General features: G+C 38.1%; 2 pseudogenes; both read left to right on the forward strand.

The window, feature by feature from the left end:
* The first annotated feature begins 2921 nt into the window (after positions 1–2921).
* Positions 2922–4081, forward strand: LOC119527088 (annotated as a pseudogene).
* A 1267-nt stretch (positions 4082–5348) lies between these two features.
* LOC119505133 overlaps positions 5349–23935 on the forward strand; it is a 29757-nt pseudogene continuing 11170 nt past the window's right edge.

The following is a 23935-nucleotide window of genomic DNA, read 5'->3' on the forward strand; positions in this document are numbered from 1 at the left end:
TTCCACTAGAAAGAAACTGCTACAGCTGTGCCATTGTACCAATAAAAGCCATAAGGATCCGCAACTAGTGACATGCTCTGGTTTGATCACAGCTATCCTGCAAATGTCAAGGAGAATGAATGTTAGGCATCAATTATTTCTAATTTGCACATAATTAGTCTCCCCCAAACCCAGAATTTTGGATCTGTATTGGATGGTCCTGGAATTTTCCCTGAAGTATTCTCCACCAGTTGCTCAAGAAACTCTGGATGAGCTCTTGGAAAGTTAGGATCTTGGACTCCTAGAGATGGGATCAGTCCTGGAGTTGGCTGCCATATAGTATACTGAGTCCAGTTGAGTTTCAACCTCTAGGATGTGACAGTGACCGCAGTGCATCAGTGGAATATAGACACTTCGAGTCTCTGGAATTGGTGTTGATGGAGACCCATCCTGGATTGCCTGAAGAGTAATCTCCCAAGTCCCTGAGAAGCAGCCGCTGTTTTATTGAAAACCCACATGTGAAGGGTGTGGAAAGAAGTTAGAGTCCAAACAGTGGTCCCAATGCATTCAGCTTTGTGAGACACCATAGTGAACTGAATTTGAGAATTAACTTCTGGAAATGCCCAGAATCTTATTCGCATGTGGTGGGAAAGGAACTGTGGTAGAAGTTCCTTATGGAAGTGAGTAGCATGGATGGAGGCAGGCAATTCATAAGCTTCTCAAAACGTTCTAAAGGCAAAGGACTGAAGTTTGAGAAGTGAGGTAGATGGATTGCAGTCATGGCCCCAATTAATGACTATCTGTGTCCTTTGCAATGTGACTTTGCATCCCACACACTCCCTCCCATAAAGAGATGGAGTGTTTTAATCCATCTCCTCTCCTCTTGAACTGGATGCTCTAGGAACTCACCCTGGTCAGTAGGCTATGCCAAAGGTGACTGCATGCCAGTTCCTATCCTAGACTCCAAGAGTCCTTGTGAGCTTCTATTTGCCTTGGTTCTGCAACTTTACCAGAGACCAAGCCTGGGATGGTATACAGAAAAGAGTCAATATGGCAGGCCTTAACATTATAGTCTTATATTTGAAAGACCTGCTTTCAAGGTGGGCCTTTAACTGGTATCTGAAACTTGGATTTCAGGAATGTTCCTACCACCCTAACTGATAAGAGTGGCTCACTGTGCCCAAACTGTTTATGCAGACAATATGCTTTATGTTGAACACCTACTTTCACTCTGAGAATCTGGAATTTTGGTGCACACCAGGCAGATGGTACCTATATTATTAGGCCACATAAAAACCTTGAGCACTGCGTCTCTAATGTCCTCACTTGGCAGATAATATTTCAGAGGTGCTGTCACAATTCATCAGAGAAATTAAGACTGTCCTGTCTGACTCCACTGGGACCAGACTTTTAGCAGCTTGTGCATGGTTTCCTCAGGACTTTACCCTACACAAATTTTGTTTTTACTGATTTTAATTGTATCCTTTTGCTATAATAAATAATAACTGTAAGTATGACTATATGCTGAGTCCTATGAAATCATTTTCTGAGTCCTAGCAAATCACTGAACTTGGGTGATGCGCCAGTTTGGATGTATTATGCCCCCTAAAATGCCATGTTCTTTGATGCAGTCTTATGGGGGCAGATGTATTAGTGTTGATTGGGTTAGAATCTTTGGATTAGGTTGTTTCCATGGAGATGTGACCCATCCAACGGTGGGTAATACCTTTGATTAGATTATTTCCATGGAGGTGTGGCCCTGCCCATTCAGCATGGGTCTTGATTTGATCACTGGAGTGCTATATAAGAGCTCAGACAGAAGGAGCTCACTGCTGCAGCTAAGAGAGACATTTTGGAGACGGCCACTGAAAGCAAACATTTGCTGACACTTTGGAGATGTTAGCCCAGAGTTTGCTCCGGAGAAGCTAAGAGAGGACAAAACACCCCAATGGCAACATTTTGAAGAATGAACAGAAGCTGAGAGAGGAGCTGGAACATAACCAGGGATCAGCAGATGCCAGCCACATGCCTTTCCAGCTAACAGAGGTTTCCCGGATGTCATTGGCCTTCCTCTGGTAAAAGTATACTCTTGTTGATACCTTAATTTGGACATTTTCATGGCCTACAGACTGTAAATTTGTAACCAAATAAACCCCCTTTATAAAAGCCAATCCATTTCTGGTATTTTGCATAACGGCAACATCAGCAAACCGGAACAGCTGGTAGTCATGGGAACCACCAACACAGATAGCCTGTGGAGGAATAAGGGATCACGTGGGGCAGAGAGGATTTTCCCACCTGAGGCCAAGCTAGATCAGCTATGTGAGTGAATCCTGGATGAACTCTCAGAAATGGGAGTAATTCTGGATTTGTTTATTGATTAGTGGTATTAATTATTTTATTGGTTAGTCAAGCCCAGCCAAGATCAGTATACTCAGCCAGCTGACCTGTAAATGTGTGAGAAATAATAAATGGTAGTTGTTTTAAAACACTAAGTTTGGGTGTAATTGGTTGCTCAGCAATAGCTAACTGATATAAGTAACCTACAAATTTTTTAAAAGATAACTGAAAATCTTCAGAACAGAGGTTAAAATGTGATTGGTAGGGGAAACAGTTGAAGAGTTCTAGGTTTGACAAAAATCTAAATCTTTTGCATGTAATCAGAGGTTAACTCAACTAGACATTTAAAGCCAAAGAAATTGAATTGGTTTTCAATCAAATAAAAAAGTGCTCCATAAATTGGCAATGGTATGTGCAAATTCATCTTCAGTTGGGCATAGGTATGAATAAGACCTTCCTTTGACCCATTTTAAAAATTTTTAACTGCTTCTAGCTTTCAGCATGAAACCTGACTTTAAGGAATTGTTCCTCCTAAAGCCTGGGAATTGTTTCTTGGATGACTTAAATAGGCATTAAAAGTATCTTTGGGAGACCTACGGGAGATGGTGGCGATGGCTGCTGGGGCAAGTGGCTGGCTTGGGCCGGTGTTTGGACTGAGATTACTGGTAGCGACAGTGCTTCAAGCGGTATCTGCATTTGGGGCAGAGTTTTCATCGGAAGCATGCAGGGAGTTAGGCTTCTCCAGCAACTTGCTCTGCAGCTCTTGTGATCTTCTTGGACAGTTCAACCTGCTTCAGCTGGATCCTGACTGCAGAGGATGCTGTCAGGAAGAAGCACAATTTGAAACCAAAAAGCTGTATGCAGGAGCTATTCTTGAAGTCTGTGGATGAAAATTGGGGAAGTTCCCTCAAGTCCAAGCTTTTGTCAGGAGTGATAAACCAAAACTATTCAGAGGACTACAAATCAAGTATGTTCGCGGTTCAGACCCTGTACTAAAGCTTTTGGACGACAGTGGGAACATTGCTGAAGAACTGAGCATCCTCAAATGGAACACAGACAGTGTAGAAGAATTCCTGAGTGAAAAGTTGGAACGCTTATAAATCTTGCTTTAATTTTCTCCTATCCTTTTTCTATCTTATCAAATGAAATATTGCAGCATCTAGAAGATGATTTAGTTTTTGCTTTCTTCCATTGATCAGTCTTTTATTGTAAGGCATTGAACATCTGATTAGAAGTTGAAATGGCAGTACAGCCCATATCTAATGAGTTGGCAAGCTTAACAAATCCCATTTTTTTATAAATCCATCCTCCTTCATTTGTTGATACCACTAACAAAATGCTTTGTAACAGACTTGTGGTTAATTATGCAAATGATAGTTTGTGATAATTGATCCTGTTTTACAAACAATGGATTTGTAAATTAGATTAATAAGGGAGATGATTACTCTGCATCATATGCTGTATGCTCTTTGAAAGTAATGACAAAACTACAAAGCAAGTAAGACATACTGAGTCTCAACAGGTTGCTCCTTGGTCTTTAACATTTTTGTATTACCCAGCTTTCTTTTTAATAGAAATGTTATTTATAGTTTATAATGAATATAGTGCATAAAAACTGTAGTTTCATTATCGCAAAACAGGATCTACAGTGAAGAGTGAAGCATTCACAAAGATTGGCACTAATGAAGACTACACAGAAAACCTTTCTAAGGATTTGTGTGGATCTGATATTTGGCAAATTTTTGTGTTTTACATTCTAGCAGAAAAAGGAATTTAAAAAGGATCATTTATAAGACCAAAATATAAATAAAAAGTTTCAAAAATCTAAAAAAAAAAAAAAAAAAGTATCTTTGGCTCTGCATTGTTCAGGCATTATCAGATTAAAAGAAATCCAAACTATGGTTCCTTAATTTTGCATCAATTGATTTTTATAGTGGAAATCAACTGCTGGCCTCTCAGCAGTTTCTAACATTTTGAACACAGAATGTTTGCATCCTTAAGAAATCATCCTGCCAACATTTATACTAAATAAAAAGAATAATAACATTCTCTCATTCATCATTTTGAAGTAAACCAAAAATATACATTATATAAATGCATCATTTTCAAATTATTTTAAAATAGGAAGAAGGTGGCTAATCATTATCAAAAAAAGATTGATCATGAAGCAAAATATCCTGCAGAACTATAAAAAAGAGCTTGATGAATATCACTGCCACAAATCAAAATGAGAAAAAATAATTCAATTTTTCATGAAAGATACATTTGCTTTATATTTTTGAAATCTGGGAAAAGCAATTAAGTTCACAGCATCTCATAAATTTTATAAAAAGCACTCTGGACATTACATTAATTAAGGAAAATAAAGTGCAAACTTTCTGGATTCACCCAATTGCGCTTTTATATAATTCAATTATTTCATATAGATTCATTGTACTTAACTTCATTAATCTTGATAATTCATTTTGACTCAGCACATTAAACATATTTTTGGCTAAAAGATATATGAGGAGAATTGGCAAACAATGAAAAGCATATTGGTGAGTATGGCAGGGAGTACGTTTCAAATTAGAGGAGCAGAAATCTTAAATTATGACGACCTCCAAATATATAACGTTTTCTACATTTTAGTAGATGATCCCATCTGCCCCTCCATACACCTGGATCTATATCATGTGAACTGGATAAAATTTAACTGAGTTTATTTTTTTTTATTCTACTTGATGGTTTCCTAATAAATTATTGTATTTATTAGACCTGCCCACTTCCCCAGATAAAATTGAATGCTTTAGTTTGACATCATGCAGGTGGCTGGTTAGCTCAGCTAGTAAGTGAAGCATGCTGAAATCAATGCCAATGACCAGAATGTCTTCATCTTCCTATAAAATCAAATAGCCCAGAAGAATATCTTTACAGAGGCAGCTGGGGAACCATCACATCAAAACTAGAATATCTGTCTAGAGTCATACACAATCTGTGCTCATAGGGTCAAGGCAGAATCGTCCAGGTGTCATTACAGTAGTGAGGACATGTGCCACTGGATGAGTAAGAAGCACTTCATTAAGAAAGACTGCTACTGCCACCGCAAGTCCTGTGTTCCATCAACTCATGCTGATTTAGGCATCCACACCTGTAGGAAATCAGTGGAAGTAACAGGGACTAGGGCAGTTAGAATTTAATAAATCATTACACAGTGTTGCTTGTTACTTGAATCAATCCTTGATCCCAGAGTGATTCTCCTCTTCATTATAGGGCAATGATGCATATGAATGAAGGAAGAAAAACATATAATTTTATATCATTTTGGAGAATCTTAATAAAGAAGAGATTTGATTTTTCACAGAAATCAATCCACATATACAAAATAAGAAAAGTATACAAATTTAGGGAAAGATGTGCATGACTGTGTGGCTCTTTTATGAAGCATGGAAAATGAGATCTGGAGCATATTTAAGATATAATAGCACTATTGTGTATTAATTTGAGTTTTTTCTCCAAGAAACAAAAATCCATAATTACCATCATGTGAATTCATAACCACAATATGTTGTATCACAAAACATTTGAACATTATCCTGGGATAAATATATAATTATAATGGAATAAAGAGGAATTATAGGGAGGGTGGCAGTTTGAGAACCATTCTTGGCTTACTCTCTCCTAATTCCCCACTGAAGTGACTTCATTGTAAATGGAAGACAAATCCCTCCTCCCCTGAAAATCACATGGTTTTCGTTTTGTTTCATTATTTAAGTAAATTTCCTAATTAGGTATTGGGGAAAATACCCAGTCTAAAACTTTAGTCTAGCCTAAGGTAAATAAGTGTGGAATTTTGAAAGATTTAGCCAGACTTTCGTGCAACTAACTAAAAGATGTCTCAAAATGTGAAAGGCTTTGGGTACAAGCTTTACGTACAGTGTGTAATGTTTGTTGCAGAGTAGGTGCTATGCTTCAGTTTAAAGCATACATAGATTAGCTTACACCTCTCTGCTTTACACTAGAAAGGCTGGAGAGTTCAGTACATTAGTATTAGTCCTTGCTCAGTGTGCCAGTTTGAATGTATTATGTCCCCCAAAATGCCATTATCTTTGATGCAGTCTTGTGGGGCAGATGGATTAATCTTTTTGATTAGGGTGTGACCTGTTGATTGGATGTTTCCATGGAGATATGATCCCCCCAACTGTGGGTGATCCCTTTGGATAATTTCCATGGAGGGGTTACCCCACCCATTCAGGGTGGGTCTAAATTAAATCACTGGAGCCATATAAATGAGCTGACAAACAGAAGGAACTCAGTGCAGCTGTGGGTGACACTTTGAAGAACAACTGAGAGTGACATTTTGAAGAGTAGCTATAGCCAAGAGGGACACTTTGAAGAATGCACAGGAGCTGAGAGAGTAGCTGCAGGTGAGAGATGGTTTGAAGATGGCTGTTGAAAGCAGACTCTTGCTCCAGAGAAGCTAAGAGAAGACAAACACCCCAAGAGCAACTAAGAGTGACATTTTTGAGGAACTGCAGCCTAGAGAGGAACTTCCTTGGAGAAAGCCATTTTGAAACCAGAACTTTGGAGCAGACACCAGCCACGTTCCTTCCCAGCTAACAGAGGTTTTCCGGACACTATTGGCCATCCTCCAGTGAAGGTGCCCAATTGCTGATGTGTTACCTTGGACACTTTATGGCCTTAAGACTGTAACTGTGTAGCCAAATAAACCCCCTTTTATAAAAACCAATCCATCTCCGGTGTTTTGCATTCCAGCAGCATTAGCAAACTAGAACAAGGTATGATGGAAATGGTAGCTTTTTATCTTTGCATTTTCATTTCCTAACTATTACTTAATAGAATTATTTTTATATTAGTGTCATCTCAAGCATATTGTTAAATTATTTTATTAATCTGATAATATTTGGCAATCCATTTGGATTTTCTATGTCAACAACCATGACAAATGCTAATACTAACAACTTTATGTCTTCTTCACTAATCCATAAGACTTTTATTGTACATTTTTCTGGGTTTATTTACTAAGTCCTTTATTACAATGTTAAATTGATAAACTATAGTAGAATCCTTGTTTTCTTCCCGATTTAAAGGGAATGGCTTTAATGCTTCATGATTTATATATGTAATTTTTTTAGATTAAAAGTTTAAAGAATTTATTTTCTACCTCTGGTTCCCTATGTTCTTTTATCACAAATGAATGTTAAATTTTTTGAATATTTTTTCTGCATCTATGGAGATGATCACGTTTCTTTGACTCTTCTATCTGTTAATACGGCTAAATACACAATCTGATTTTCTGATAGTAAGCCAAACTTGTGTTGCTAGGGTAAACCTAACATTGTTATGTTGCATTTCCTTATTTACTTTGCCATCTTGGTTTGCTAGTATTCTGTTTAAGATTTTTGCGTTTATGGTCATGGGTGAATTAGCCTATAATTTTCTTACACTACCCTTTTCTGGTTTTGATATTGATGTCATGCCAGCATCATAAAATAACTTGAGGAGAGTTCTCTTTTGTTCTATTCATCTTGGAGATTTTTTGGAGATTATGATGGTTTATTCCTTAAATATTTTGTAGAATTAGCCTAAAAACAGTCTGGGCTAGTTATTTTATTCATGGGAAAGATGGCAAATTAAACACAAAATCAATTATTTTATTGATTTTAGAAATATTAATGTCTTTTATTTCTTCCTGAGTCTTTTTAGGATACACATACATACACAGACATATATTTGTTATTGTGTGTGAATACCTGTCCATTTCATGTACCTTTTCATATTTACTGGCATAAGATTATTCACAATATTGTTTTATCATCTTTTTAAAATCTACGGGTTCTGTACTTGTGCACCTTACTTCGATTTCTTAATTTCTGCATCTATTCTATTATTTTCTTGATCAAATTTTCCTAACTAACTTTATTAGTATTTTTATTTGTTTTCTTATTCTTAGTATTTTATAAACTTTATACATTAATTTTTACTGTTTTCTTGCCCTGTTTTCTTTTCGATCTCATTCTTCTATTCTCTCCTACATTCTTTGTCTAATTCAATGTTTCTCCACCAGAGGTGGTATCACCTTCCTAGAGGCATTTAGAAATGTGTAGAGACATTTTCTGTTTTCATGATAACTGCAGAGTTAGAAACTTTGGCATTTAGTGGGTGAGGACCAGGTGGATATTTATTCTGCAATGCATGGGAAAGTCCAGCTCAGCAATAATTTTTCTTCCCCAAAGTCAACAATAACAGCTATTGAGAAACTCTGGAGTCACAAATCAAAAACCAGTGGCTGTCTGGAAGAAACCAGGGAGAGAATGAATATGGAAAACTTGGAAAGTGTCCTTCTTCACATCATTGTTGAATCATCCATTTTTCACCCTTAGCTGCATCTCTCTAATAGGCTTGCTCTTTGCTGGAATACACAAGAGAGTAGTCACACCATCATTTAGAGCCTCTTGATCTGAGACTGTGCTAGCAGAGTGTAATATGCCTTGTGATGATACAGGAAAACTAAAATTGAAACCTAGACCTCATTTTCAGTAACAGTCTTCACTATCACAGGACCTAAAACAGGCTTTCTTCAAATAAATTATACAGGAAAAGGCCATAAAGGACTCCTTTTTCATTTGGATATATGAAGGTCATAGCAACAACTGACAAGAAGTGTGCCATGTTTACCCAGATTATCTTGATGATGATGACTCATATCATCAATGATTACCTCTGCTTCAGTAGTAGTGTCACTTCAGTATTTCAGATCCTAAAAATATTTTTGCAGATGAAATATGTATGTATGTTACTAAGTTAAACTGAGAAACATAATCTCATTCAGTTTGCACAATGTATTTTTGCAAACTACTGTAAAGAGCAAATCAATGCCAATGTTAAACAAAGAGGGAAAGTTTCTGTAGACTTTGTTCTCCTGCTTCAGGAACATCTGCTTGACATCTCCACAGCTCTTTAAAACTGGGTATTGTGTATAGCTGTGCCTTTCATTTTTGCACTCCTCTCTTTTAATTGTACTGTAGAAAAATATCAGGTTGAGCTTAGACTTAGGAAAACTCATCTCCATTATGTTGTAAGAAATTGTAAATGTTTTGAGAAATAGTTTTTGTTAAACCAGATACTGTACTTCAACCACTATTGTGATTATCTTTTTCGGTTCTTTGTTTTCATCTAATGCCAAATATACTTTATATCTTTTTAATAGTTTTAAGAATACTCCAGGGCTTCTGAATATACAAATTCAGTAATGAATTATGTATTTTCTGGGAATTTGATAGTCCTATTATTTTAGATAATTGGATTTTATACTGTGGTAGAGATGCTGTTACCCTAGTAGTGTACAGCTGTAATTGAGCATCCTAGTCCATCAGAAGGACAACATAATTTATATGATTTCTCACCTGCAACATGGTATAGTCTCCCAATAAGTCCTTTGCATCTGCCTGGAATCAGTTCACTGCATAGAATCTAAAGTAATCTTTGAAAACACAAATGTCAGATTAATTCGTCTTCTCCTCAAAACCCTCCAATGGATTTTTTCTTCATTCTGAGCAAGGGACAATTCCTTACATGGCTCTACTAGGCCTTACATGGTCTGCCCCCTGATGGTTCTCTGATCTCATATCTCACCATGGTCCTCCTCACTCACTCTGCTCTTGCTATACTGGAAACTTCGTCTTCTTCAAAGATATCAAACATGACCCAGTCTCACAGTTATGCACTTTCTATTTCTGTTGTCTGGAATACTACCACAGAGATATTTAGAATATCACCTAATTGGAATGTTATGAATATTAAATAGTACATATTTGATAATAGAGAAATTTCCAAACTGCTAGGCCCACAGTAACTGTTCAATCAATGTGAGATATAATTTCTCACTGCATCCATTTTCAATTCTCTGGCCACTTTCCACTCCTCTGATCCTCAATACCTCCATAATCGGGTTGTTAAATAAAATTCAAAAACTCAGGCAATGCCATAAACCACCAAGCTTTACTTATCTTGGCTTTCCACCTGCCTTTCTTTGCTCATGATGCTTTCCTTGTCAAGAATGCCTTCATTCTTTACCTTTCCTGAAGTAGAATAATATTTAAAGATTTTGACCTAGGTTTTTCTTACTCCAGTTAGAATTTCTTGCACTGGGATTCTCCACCAACTAGATGAATGGCATGCATTGGTTCAGGGAACTATAGGATGCAATCTAGAAGAAAGTCAGTTGAAGTACTGCATAGATTTGTAAAAAGTGGCGGACACAAGAATTGGAAATTAAGGAATTTTAATTTGCAAGTGTTACGTTGTTGAGAAAGTATTTTTGAATTTCAAGAGAGCTTGGCTTGAAAGATCCAACAGTCTAGTGAACTTGAATCTAGGATTCTAAAAATGTAATGATGGGGTAGTAAAGGGCATGAGATGTGAGATAAAGACCATTTTTTTCCATCACATATGACGGGGAGGGAAGGAGCTTCTTGGACTGTAGAGAGGACTCTGGACAGGGGTAGAAGCAGCATAGTTTGAGATAAGAATCTGTCTGGGTCCCCAAAAAGGAATTTGCATTCCCAGTCTGGGATATGTGAGGAGCAAGTTAGTAGAAACCACACTTAGGTTGGGTAAGAATATAAAACTACAGAAGGCTTATCCTCTGCCTCCCATCCAGAACTTTGGAATATATAGTAGCATACATTTTATTAAAGTAAGATAGATTCTGCGTGTGTGTGTGTGTGTGTGTGTGTGTGTGTGTGTGTGTGTGTAGTGTCGGTGGTGGTAAATATTAAGAAATGAAGAGAATCACTGAAGGTTTTAAGTGAGGAAATAACTACTATTACTGGAGCATGATCAGTGGAGGTGAAATCTAACGTGCTTTAGAGGAGATCAATACTACTTAATAGGTTAATAATCTATGGAAATGACACAATGTGTTTTTAAAATCTACAATATAATGTATGATTTGTCCATCAACCTACTATACATTACTCACTATCATACCCTTTTCATTACTTCTATCCCCATTCAAAGCTACCCTGGATTTAACAGCCTCTAGATTTTATTTATTAGGGAGGAGTGTGGTGAGAAGAAAAGAGTGTTGAAAGGGAATTAAGCATTAATTGCCTTGGGTAATAAACCCCACTTTAGGGACAGATGAGAAACTGCTATTGGTCAATGTCCTTCAATATTATGAAAAGTGTATATAAAGAAGTTAATTTGACAGAGCTATACAGACTTAATTGGAGGAAGGAGAGATTGAAGTCAAAAGAAGTTGCCTGGAAGGCTATTGCATATGTCCACTCATGAGAAATTAAGAATTTGGGTTTGAGCAAGAGCTCATTAAAGTGAGGGAAGGGAATGGGTAAAGAGAGAGAGAGACATGACAGCTTTTCAAAATATTCACCCATTAAAGTTTTGTAATTTAGAGTATTTACAAACTGTTCAGTACATTTAAATCATTTTCTGTTAGTTCTCCTTAACTTTACATTACTAGGTACTGATGAAACCATTTTTAAAGACAAAAATTGAGTTATAGGCTTACTAGGGACAGTATCTGGTAGAAGGTAAAGATCATAGTTTGTAAACACCATAATATTTGGTACTAATAAATTTTAAGAACTGTTCTCTGTCACATGCATATAAGGAGCTATTTGATGGAATGAGAAACACATACTCTGTATACAGAATCCACTGGGGAATCTTCTAAAACTCATGTAAGAGACGCCCTCTTGTGTTTGATTTTCCGTGGTAAAATATGATTTTAGGGACTGTCTTTATTTCTTAACCTAATTTTCAGATGTGCTATTATTCCATGAATATGGAAAAATTGCCTAACTTTTACAGAGGTGTTCACAAGTTATCGTCTTATGTTATGACTTCTGAGATTATAATTTACTATGATTATAAACTCTTGTTTGTTTCCCCCCTCTAATTTGTATTCACATTAAATATTTTGAAAAGCAAATATTAAATTACATTGAACAATTTATGTTTGAATTCAACCACCTTTTTTTTTCCCAGAATGATAGATACATCTGTGGACAAAGCCGCCGCCTCCTTTGAAATGCTTTATAGATTCCAAAGGGCTTTAACATAAAACATTTCACTGGTGTCTTAAAATAACCTGTGAAGTGTGTAAAGCTAAAAAGCGAACTTCCCTGTTTTTGAAGTGTGAAATCTAAAGCCCTGGGCTTCAGCAACTGCTAGGAATCAGAAAAAGTTCCTTAGAGAACTGCAGCTTGAGCTGGCCCTAGGCCCTCAGACACAAAGGGCCGGTGGGCTTGTGCTAGGAAGCTTGGCAGTGAACGTGTTTCCTGAACTGATATTTGGGACCCACATACTGATCCATGATTTTTGTCACTAGAACAGAATACTAGAAATTAGAAACAACCTAGAAAACTATATATAATATATATGTGTGTGTGTGTATATAATGTCTGTATTACAATATATGTGTGTACCTGTGTGCGTGTGTGTACTTTATCTCTGTAAGTTGCCATCGATTCCAATAAGATTTTCACAAGAACAAGTTCTGATAAAGAGAAAATTTCAAAAGGTTTATAGCTTAAATTTGACTAAATTCTAGACACACTATTGCTATTTCAGCATTCCTGAATTAGGAAACCTTTAAAATCCAAATATCAATAACTTTTGATATCCTGATATCCTAGTAAGTGCTGGAAAGATTTATAAAACAGGGGAGATCTATGAAGACATATCTCTAATTTGTTGCATTAATAAAATCTGGTTTGGTCCTAGAAAGCAAAGAAATTTTGTAATTCACCAGAATGTTCCCCCAAATATCTTAAGTGCTTAAAATGAATGCAAAAAACCGGACCACTTTTGATATTTTTAAACTAATGTCTTGTTCTAGTTTGCTAATGCCACCTTTTCACAAAACACTGGAAATGGATTGGCTTTTATAAAGGGGCTTTATTTGGTTACACAGTTACAGTCTTAAGGCCATAAGGTGTCCAAGGTAAATCATCAACAATCGGGTACCTTCACTGGAGGATGGCCAATGGTGTCTGGAAAACTTCTGTTAGCTGGGAAGGCATGTGGCTGGCATTTGCTTGCTCCCAGGTTGTGTTTCAAAAAGTCATTCTCAAAAATGTCAATGTCAGCTTCCAAGGGCCATCTTCCAAATGTGTCTCTCAGCTGCAGCTACTCTCTCGCTCCTGTGCATTCTTCAAAGTGTGCCTCTTGGCTGTAGCAAACTCACTCCTTCTGTCTGAGCTTATATAGTTCTCTAGTAAACTAATCAAAGCCCATGCTGAATAAGCAGGGCCACATCTCCATGGAAATGATCCAATCATAGTTATCACGTACAGCTGGGTGGGTCGCATCTCCATGGAAACACTCAAAGAATTATAATCTAATCAATACTAACCCGTCTACCCACACCAGATTGCATCAAAGATAATGGCATTTTGGGGGACACAATACACTCAAACTGGCATGTCTCTTGTTCATCCAAGATATTTTGTAATTGTGTTTGTGTACTTCTGGTCCGCTGATCATCCGGACTCTGAGTTGAAGACCAAACTGGTTAGAGGTGGCAGAAAAACATGTAAAGGAACATGCAAACAGAGCAGGGAGAATGAGTTGTTGTTGGCCAAGGTGAAATGACATTTGAGATCTCATGAAAACCCACTTCATGCACATGGAGGGTTGTACCCTTGTTTTTTAGTTGAGGAACTGAGCATAGCTTCCCTCTCATAGGAAACATTCTTAACAGACCCTTTAGGGCAAGAAATAGATTTAGAATCTTAGATGAGCCAACTATAGTTCTGTACACCATTTACTTCCTAGCATGACTCAGAAACACCTGCACTGTGCGGGTTGTTCCAAACTCCTACTGGCTGCAGAGAGCTCACTCCCCCAAAGGGTGGGGGGCCTAGGAGAGCATCCATACCTTCTCCAAAGGGTTCAATGCACCACCTTTGTACATTTCTGGCTGAAATAACTGCTGTGTGTTTTCTTATGGATCTGGTTGGGGCATGTTGCTTTTGTTTCGTGTTGGTGGTTGTGACAGGCATATTTCTCTTTTTTTTTAAATCCAGAATGAATCAAACCCTTTGTCTCTTTTCTGCTAGATGGTGTAATAGGTAAAATATTTATTTGTTGATTTTTTTTTAAATAATTAGGTGAGTTAATGAGTCTCATTAGGTATGTACTTATCGAGGCATGAAAAATATAACCACTAAGATAATCCATCCTTGCTCTGTCCGGGGAGGCACTTTGGGTCACTGCTCTGGGTGGGATCATTGGAGGGAAAGGATGTGCACAGTGAGCTACATTCCAAACAAGCCACCTCCACCCCTCCGTGATGGTGAGAGAGCATCACCTAGGGGATTTGTTATTAACAGCACAACATGAAATTTTTCAACTACTTCCTCACCAAATGCAAAAGGTAAACTGGTCTTATGGATTCTTGCTGAAGGGCCACCTGTTCCTATGAATTTTTCATTGTTGGTTCAGGCTGTTAAAAGATGGCCCTGTGGGAAGAGAGCTGAACTATAAATGTATGTGTGTGGGGTTATGAAGTGTGTGTGTGTGTGTGTGTGTGTGTGAGAGAGAGAGAGAGAGAGAGAGAGAGAGAGAGAGAGAGAGAGAGAGAAAGAGAGCCTAGAAGAGGACTCTTGTCAGAACATCAATGTTAACATTATTTCCAACTTTTTAAAATGAGTTGTTTATAACTGTGCTTGCCATTTGAAACTGTCTCCATAGTAAATGTATAAATAAATAGTAAATCTCTGCTTATTTCATTTGTTTATATTCTTGTCACCTGGATATTGATTTCCACTGTGTCTTTTACAACAAGTTTTGGTTTCACAAAACATATACAGAGTAATGTATTACATTTTAAGTCTCCACTTCCTAATTATATTGAAAGTAAGAATTCTGTTTCTAGTATATGCATAGGTGTGTATGTGTGTTTAAAACTGATTCTCCCTTTAAGATGTTCACAGCACTTCCTTTTAATTTATTCATTCTGGAAGCCTGATGAGAGGACTAATAACAGAGTCAGAAATGATTTTGAGATGATCAGAGAAGTGGTTCAGTGCAAATTTTTTTAGAAAACTGCAGCAGCGTTAAAAAAAAAAAAAAAAAAAGTAAGGGTATATTTCTTTGACTCTGAAAACTTTCCAGTTGGAGCCTGGAGTCTGTTTTGAACACTTACTCTTAATAGCAGGTCATTCAAGGTTGTCGCATTTACCTATTACCAATGTCCTATTTGGCTCTGTCCTTTACTGCAGCCTCCCTGAGGACATCCTGCTAAGAGCCTCCATCTCTGAACTCTCACCTTGACCAAAGGTCAGTGGTCCCTGTATGCAGGACCACGAGTTACAAAATTTATGGGGCAGAGTGCAAAATGAAAACGAGTGGCTCCTTTTTAAAACATTAAGAATTTCAAGACGGTGACAGCAGAGCACAAAAAGCAAGTGCAGAACCCTTTGTGGGGGGCTCCGTGTGACTACAAAGGTTGCCCATCCATGAAGCTGGTCCTGCCTGATGGTTTTACTGTTTCCACTGTTTTATGTTCTATTTAACTCCAGACTCTTCTCAGTCGAAAGTTACAACCCATACTTCCTATTTGATAGTATCCCTTGAATACTACTCTACTTTACCCCGATAAGATTCAGTCTCTGAATTATATTTGCTTGTGGGTACCTCTAGATCAATGTCCACAGCAAATGTATTTGGCTTCCCAAGATCCTATCCTCATTCAGGTTTCTAATGAATCAAACCTGTCAGCATTTAAGATCCTTCTCTACACTATCCATTCCAATAGGAAGAGACAAAAAATACACTGTTGTACATATATTTTGCCATATCTGTCCATTTCCAGCCACCTGCCAATAAAGAAGGAAGCAGGAGAATATTTGTTTAGGGTCAAAAAAAAAAAAAAAAATGCACAAACTGCTTTGGCTGTCTGAATTTGCCTGAATCCTATTTTAAGTGAAAAGGTTTGGGTCAATTCTGTAATGTTATCTTCAAAAATAATTTAGGGTTATTAAGTAGATACCAGTCTGAATGATTCTTTTCACTAATTGGAAATGAAAATGGTATTTACTGAGTACTTAGTATATGCCAGGCACTTTCACGTGCAGTCTTGTTGTATCATCATGACAATCCTATAAGGCATGTTTTCAAATTTTTCATCAGCCTAGAGTATAATGTAGAACCTGTGGATAGCTCTGCAGTTGGCAGCAAAACCAGGTTTCTAGAGAGCTCCTAGTGGAAGTGGTTGGGTGAGTGGCCATTCTCCTTCCACTCCTGTCACTCTCACTGCCACCACGTTTAATGATTCTTACAGTCAGTGTCAATACCTTCTGTTACTGCTCTCTTGACCCCCATGCCTCAGTTGAGGTGACTTGAGATGGGAACTCCCTACCATAGCCTGAGTCGGCTGGCGCTGCAACCACACTGCTGGGGTTAGATTCCTTTACTCCCTTGGCTGGGTCAGGAATTAATTTCCATAATCCTTAAAGGCTGGGGAGAATCTGGCAAGCTTCACCCTCCCTCTTTCCTGCAACTCAAACTCCTCTAGGGTCTTAGCCTCTCTCTGTTTTGATCACTGAAGGTATTAATGGCCCTTTCCTTTTCAGTAGAAGAGGAGGTCCCTCATCCTGCCTTATCCCTCCCCCTCCCCCACCCTTCAAGGGGGTGAAATTTTACTGCCTCCTCCCACTATACTGTCCTTGTCTTCATCTATAAATTCCTGCACTCTCACGGTAATCTCCCTGGGTGATAACCATACCAAACCCATCAGGGCAGCAGATTTGGCTCTTCCTCTGGTGGTCCCTTTGTCAGGCTGAAAAACACTGATTGTCATATAGATATTAAGCTGAGGGCCCAGTCCGTAAGCTCATGGCCATGCCCAATGTCCAGCCTCTTTCACTCACTCCACACTGTTCTCCCTTAGCAGGTTAGAGACCATGGAGGACAGACTTTAAGGGGCATCTCTGTGATCTCTACCCCCTGGTGTTCATTCTCTTGGATAGGCTCCTCCCTTTATATAGGCATGGGACCAATGACTATCTTCTAATCAACAAAATATGTCAAAGATGATGGGACGTCATTCCTTTGATTACAGTACATCATATAGGACTCCATTTTGCTAGTAGACTGCCTCTAGGGTCTCTCCCTAGTTGGTTTCAAATAAGCAAGCTGCTATGAGTATACAGCTGCAAGAAAATGATACTGCCAACAACCAGAGTGAGCTTGGAAGTGAATCCTTCCCCAGCTGAGCCTCCACATGAGACCCCAACCCTGACCAATAACCTTGATTGCAGCCTTGCAGAGTATACAGATAAGCCATGCTCAGACTCCTCACCCACAGAGATTGTGAGATAATAAATGTGGGTTGCTTTAAACAATGTAGTTTATGGTAAACTGTTGCACAGCATGGAAAACTAATACAGAGTATAATTCACTAGAAACTCATTGTCTTTAAAGAGACCACCATCTTGTTCTGGAAACTATCTTAATATTCTTTCTATCAACATTATATGCTATCTCTTGGTCTTGACTGACCTGTGGTGTATCTCTGCTATCAGTATAACCACTGCATTTCTTTGGTCAGTTTTGCTGACCCTAAAATATAATCAGAGTCTTATGGTCTTCAGTGTAATGTTAATAACACCCATATATCAGCGTTTGGTTGTATATTTTCTTACTTTTCTCTACTACAATGTGTAGCAAAATTGAGAAAAATACTAAGAATGTATGAGGTTCAACCAGGCATTTGGGAAATGCTTTCTCATCCTGTGCATGTAATCAGATGGCTGAACCAGATGAGCTCTACACACCATTCTCTGGGATCCTATGACTCCTTGGATAAACATTTGAATTTTACATCATCCTCCACCTAAGAATATAAATTAATTCTGAGAGTCAATCCCAGTCAAGTACTTACAGTATTCTTTCTGTGTTTAAAGGGTGGGGTTCCTACCCAACAGTGCTGTAGAAACTTGTGACACTATCATACAGAATTCTCCACCACCCTTGGAAAATTCTCTTCTATGAGCCATGGCTCACCAGAGTTCCTTGAGGTATTTTAAAGCCTCAGGTCATGGCACTCCATGCCAAGCTTGCTACTAATAATATCGAATTACCCTGCCGATAAGAGATGTAGATTTTCCTTAGTTGCTATGCTTCTAAAACTCTGGGCACATGTCTGTACATTAATTTGTCAACTTTCATAATCTTAGATGAGTCTAATCTAGGAGCTTGTTACGCATTCAACCTATGTTTCTTTTGAATGGAATTTGTCTTTGAGTCCTCCATTCTTCCTTACATGTTGCCAAAATTCAGGGGAAAAGAGTAGGCTGACCTCTTCCACTCTTTGCCTTTAACTATGCTGACCCATTCAAGTACCATGAAGCAAACAAAAATGGGCTATGGGTACTCCAGCCCTTTTGAACAATCACTAAGGGACCACCTCAATTGTCCTAACCATGTACACCTTTGTTCTTTAAGATTAGGCACTAGCAAGGATATGGCTGTAGCACTAGCAACTTCTGCCTTATAGGGGATATGGTCACTGAACTGGGCTCTGTTCTTAAATGGGGATAGGTTTATAGGTGAGAGAGACCGAGTTCCAATGCAGAAAAGATAGATGTGGTTACTGTAAATAGCAGTCAGGCCATAGTGGCAATCACAATGTGTTAGCAGCAGGGATCTGTAGCAGTGGTTAAATTAATTATAGGTCCTTAAAACTAAATTAGAAGGAAAGCATCTTAAGGTCCTACTTTATGTAAGTAACTGAAAATATAAAACCTATAGATTCAGGGAATGGAGGTATGATTTGATTTGTAATGGAGGTTCAGATCCTTACCCAATTTCCAGACTTATAGCACACAATAAACTAGAAATCATTGAAAAAAGACAATTCTGGATGCTCTCAAGGACCCTGGGACAAAAGTATTTCCTTTTGGTCTTTCCCAAAGAGGCCTCCAGCTATGTATTAAGTTGAACACACAGTGGCCAATAGAAATGCCCATGCCTCTCAGTGATAGACACTGTCTCTGGACTAACACCAATCTCTATAGACCCAGACACCACCATGGTCCACAAATTAGAGCTAAAATTTAGGAGCATTCTGACCCAAGCCCATCTTGCAGTGGGGCCAGGAGATCAATTAATTTGTTCATTGTATCACACGGGGTGAAGAGCCCAGCTCCCAAATCCATAGTTGAAAGTAAAACTTCCTGGACTTCCTGAAACATAGAGTGAGAGCTGTTATTGTGGAATTGTCTTATAGAATGTTGCTCCTGCTTGCAAGATGAATAACTCAAGATCAACACTTCATTCTTCAAAGGCTTAAGAGATGAAGCTGCGGTGATTCCTATAATATCTTTAGCTAACTTGTCTGTTTGATGTGTACAGCTGGAAGATGGGACTTTGAGAATGAAAGTGTGATAAGACACAATATGAGGATATAAATGCAATAGGATTTTGACCTCAAACTGCAATTGTATTCTAGGTTTTGTCCTTTTAAGGTCACAAGTTATCAGAGCTGCCTATTCCTTTTATGAGATTGTTATCTTTCTATCTGTAAGGACTACCAGAAGCAATTTCTTTTTATCTGTCAGTGAAAACAATACATCTTCACTGCCTTGATCAGGACTATACTCTCTCACTCTCTGTTATTAGTTACTTTCCTAGAACCTTGATTGTCTCATAATCAAGTACCTAATAGATACCTAGTACCTAGCCTGGTAACTTCTACTTGTCAAAGTGGACCAATAGGACATGGCAAGCAAGAAGTAGCAGGCACACTCAGTTTTTTTTTTTTTTTTTTTTAATCATCCTTTTATTGAGATATATTCACATACCATGCAGTCATACAAAACAAATTGTACTTTCGATTGTTTACAGTACCATTACATAGTTGTACATTCATCACCTAAATCAATCCCTGACACCTTCATTAGCACACACACAAAAATAACAAGAATAATAATTAGAGTGAAAAAGAGCAATTGAAGTAAAAAAGAACACTGGGTACCTTTGTCTGTTTGTTTCCTTCCCCTACTTTTCTACACATCCATCCATAAACTAGACAAAGTGGAGTTTGGTCCTTATGGCTTTCCCAATCCCATTGTCACCCCTCATAAGCTACATTTTTATACAACTGTCTTCGAGATTCATGGGTTCTGGGTTGTAGTTTGATAGTTCCAGGTATCCACCACCAGCTACCCCAATTCTTTAGAACCTAAAAAGGGTTGTCTAAAGTGTGCGTAAGAGTGCCCACCAGAGTGATCTCTCGGCTCGTTTTGGAATCTCTCTGCCACTGAAGCTTATTTCATTTCCTTTCACATCCCCCTTTTGGTCAAGAAGATGTTCTCCGTCCCACGATGCCGGGTCTACATTCCTCCGCGGGAGTCATATTCCACGTTGCCAGGGAGATTCACTCCTCTGGGTGTCTGATCCCACGTAGGGGGGAGGGCAGTGATTTCACCTTTCAAGTTGGCTTAGCCAGAGAGAGAGGGCCACATCTGAGCAACAAAGAGGCATTCAGGAGGAGACTCTTAGGCACAAATACAGGGAGGCCTAGCCTCTCCTTTGCAGCAACCGTCTTCCCAAGGGTAAAACTTATGGTAGAGGGCTCAACCCATCAAACCACCAGTCCCCTATGTCTATGGTCATGTTAGCAACCATGGAGGTGGGGTAGGCGAATACCCCTGCATTCTCCACAGGCTCCTCAAGGGGGCACTACATCTTTTTTTTTTTCCTTGTTTCTCTTTTCTTTTTTTTTTTTTTTTAACTTTCCCTTCTTTTTTAAATCAACTGTATGAAAAAAAAAAGTTAAAAAGAAAACAAACATACAATAAAAGAACATTTCAAAGAGACCATAACAAAGGGGTAAGAAAAAGACAACTAACCTAAGATAACTGCTTAACTTCCAACATGTTCCTACTTTACCCCAAGAAAGTTACATAATATAGCAACATTTCAGTGAACTTGTTCCTACTACATCCATCAGAAATTAACAGACCATAGTCATTTCTGGGCATCCCCAGAACGTTAAATAGCTTATCTGTTCTTCTTGGATTATTGTTCCCCCTTCCTTAATTGCTCTCTACTGCTAGTTCCCCTACATTCTACATTATAAACCATTTGTTTTACATTTTTCAAAGTTCACATTAGTGGTAGCATATAATATTTCTCTTTTTGTGCCTGGCTTATTTCGTTCAGCATTATGTCTTCAAGGTTCATCCATGTTGTCATATGTTTCACCAGATCGTTCCTTCTTACTGCCGCGTAGTATTCCATCGTGTGTATATACCACATTTTATTTATCCACTCATCTGTTGAAGGACATTTGGGTTGTTTCCATCTCTTGGCAATTGTGAATAATGCTGCTATGAACATTGGCGTGCAGATATCTGTTCGTGTCACTGCTTTCCGATCTTCCGGGTATATACCGAGAAGTGCAATCGCTGGATCGAATGGTAGCTCTATATCTAGTTTTCTAAGGAACTGCCAGACTGACTTCCAGAGTGGCTGAACCATTATACAGTCCCACCAACAATGAATAAGAGTTCCAATTTCTCCACATCCCCTCCAGCATTTGTAGTTTCCTGTTTGTTTAATGGCAGCCATTCTAACCGGTGTTAGATGGTATCTCATTGTGGTCTTAATTTGCATCTCTCTAATAGCTAGTGAAGCTGAACATTTTTTCATGTGTTTCTTGGCCATTTGTATTTCCTCTTCAGAGAACTGTCTTTTCATATCTTTTGCCCATTTTATAATTGGGCTGTCTGTACTACTGTCATTGAGTTGTAGGATTTCTTTGTATATGCAAGATATCAGTCTTTTGTCAGATACATGGTTTCCAAAAATTTTTTCCCATTGAGTTGGCTGCCTCTTTACCTTTTTGAGAAATTCCTTTGAGGTGCAGAAACTTCTAAGCTTGAGGAGTTCCCATTTATCTATTCTCTCTTTTGTTGCTTGTGCTTTGGGTGTAAAGTCTAGGAAGTGGCCGCCTAATACAAGGTCTTGAAGATGTTTTCCTACATTATCTTCTAGGAGTTTTATGGTACTTTCTTTTATATTGAGATCTTTGGTCCATTTTGAGTTAATTTTTGTGTAGGGGGTGAGGTAGGGGTCCTCTTTCATTCTTTTGGATATGGATATCCAACTCTCCCAGCCCCATTTGTTGAAGACTATTATGGCTCAGTTCAGTGACTTTGGGGGCCTTATCAAAGATCAGTCGGCCATAGATCTGAGGGTCTATCTCTGAATTCTCAATTCGATTTCATTGATCTATACGTCTATCTTTGTGCCAGTATCATGCTGTTTTGGCAACTGTGGCTTTATAATAAGCTTCAAAGTCAGGGAGTGTAAGTCCTCCCACTTCGTTTTTCTTTTTTAGAGTGTCTTTAGCAATTCGAGGCATCTTCCCTTTCCAAATAAATTTGATAACTAGCTTTTCCAAGTCTGCAAAGTAGGTTGTTGGAATTTTGATTGGGATTGCATTGAATCTGTAGATGAGTTTGGGTAGAATTGACATCTTAATAACATTTAGCCTTCCTATCCATGAACATGGAATATTTTTCCATCTTTTAAGGTCCCCTTCTATTTCTTTTAGTAGAGTTATGTAGTTTTCTTTGTATAGGTCTTTTACATCTTTGGTTAAGTTTATTCCTAGGTACTTGATTTTTTTAGTTGCTATTGAAAATGGTATCTTTTTCTTGAGTGTCTCTTCAGTTTGTTCATTTCTAGCATATAGAAACATTACTGACTTATGTGCAATTAATCTTGCATCCCGCTACTTTGCTAAATTTGTTTATTACCTCTAGTAGGTGTATCGTCGATTTCTCAGGGTTTTCTAGATATAAGATCATATCATCTGCAAACAATGACAGTTTTACTTCTTCTTTTCCAATTTGGATACCTTTTATTTCTTTGTCTTGCCGGATTGCCCTAGCTAGCACTTCCAGCACAATGTTGAATAACAGTGGTGACAGCGGGCATCCTTGTCTTGTTCCTGATCTTAGAGGGAAGGCTTTCAGTCTCTCACCATTGAGTACTATGCTGGCTGTGGGTTTTTCATATATGCTCTTTATCATGTTGAGGAAGTTTCCTTCAATTCCTACCTTTTGAAGTGTTTTTATCAAAAAGGGATGTTGGATTTTGTCAAATGCTTTTTCAGCATCTATTGAGATGATCAATTGATTTTTCCCTTTCGAGTTTTTAATGTGTTGTAATACATTGATTGTTTTTCTTATGTTGAGCCATCCTTGCATGCCTGGAATGAACCCCACTTGGTCATTGTGTATGATTTTTTTAATGTGTCTTTGGATTCGATTTGCAAGTATTTTGTTGAGGATTTTTGCATCTATATTCATTAGGGAGATTGGCCGGTAGTTTTCCTTTTTTGTAGCATCTTTGCCTGGTTGTGGTATTAGATTGATGTTAGCTTCATAAAATGAGTTAGGTAGTGTTCCATTTTCTTCAATGTTTTGAAAGAGTTTGAGTAAGATTGGTGTCAGTTCTTTCTGGAAAGTTTGGTAGAATTCCCCTGTGAAGCCATCTGGCCCTGGGCATTTATTTGTGGGAAGATTTTTGATGACTGATTGGATCTCTTTGCTTGTGATGGGTTGGTTGAGTT

The sequence above is a fragment of the Choloepus didactylus genome, chromosome 1 (genome assembly GCF_015220235.1).
Source record: "Choloepus didactylus isolate mChoDid1 chromosome 1, mChoDid1.pri, whole genome shotgun sequence".
In the NCBI taxonomy this organism is placed as follows: Eukaryota; Metazoa; Chordata; class Mammalia; order Pilosa; family Megalonychidae; genus Choloepus; species Choloepus didactylus.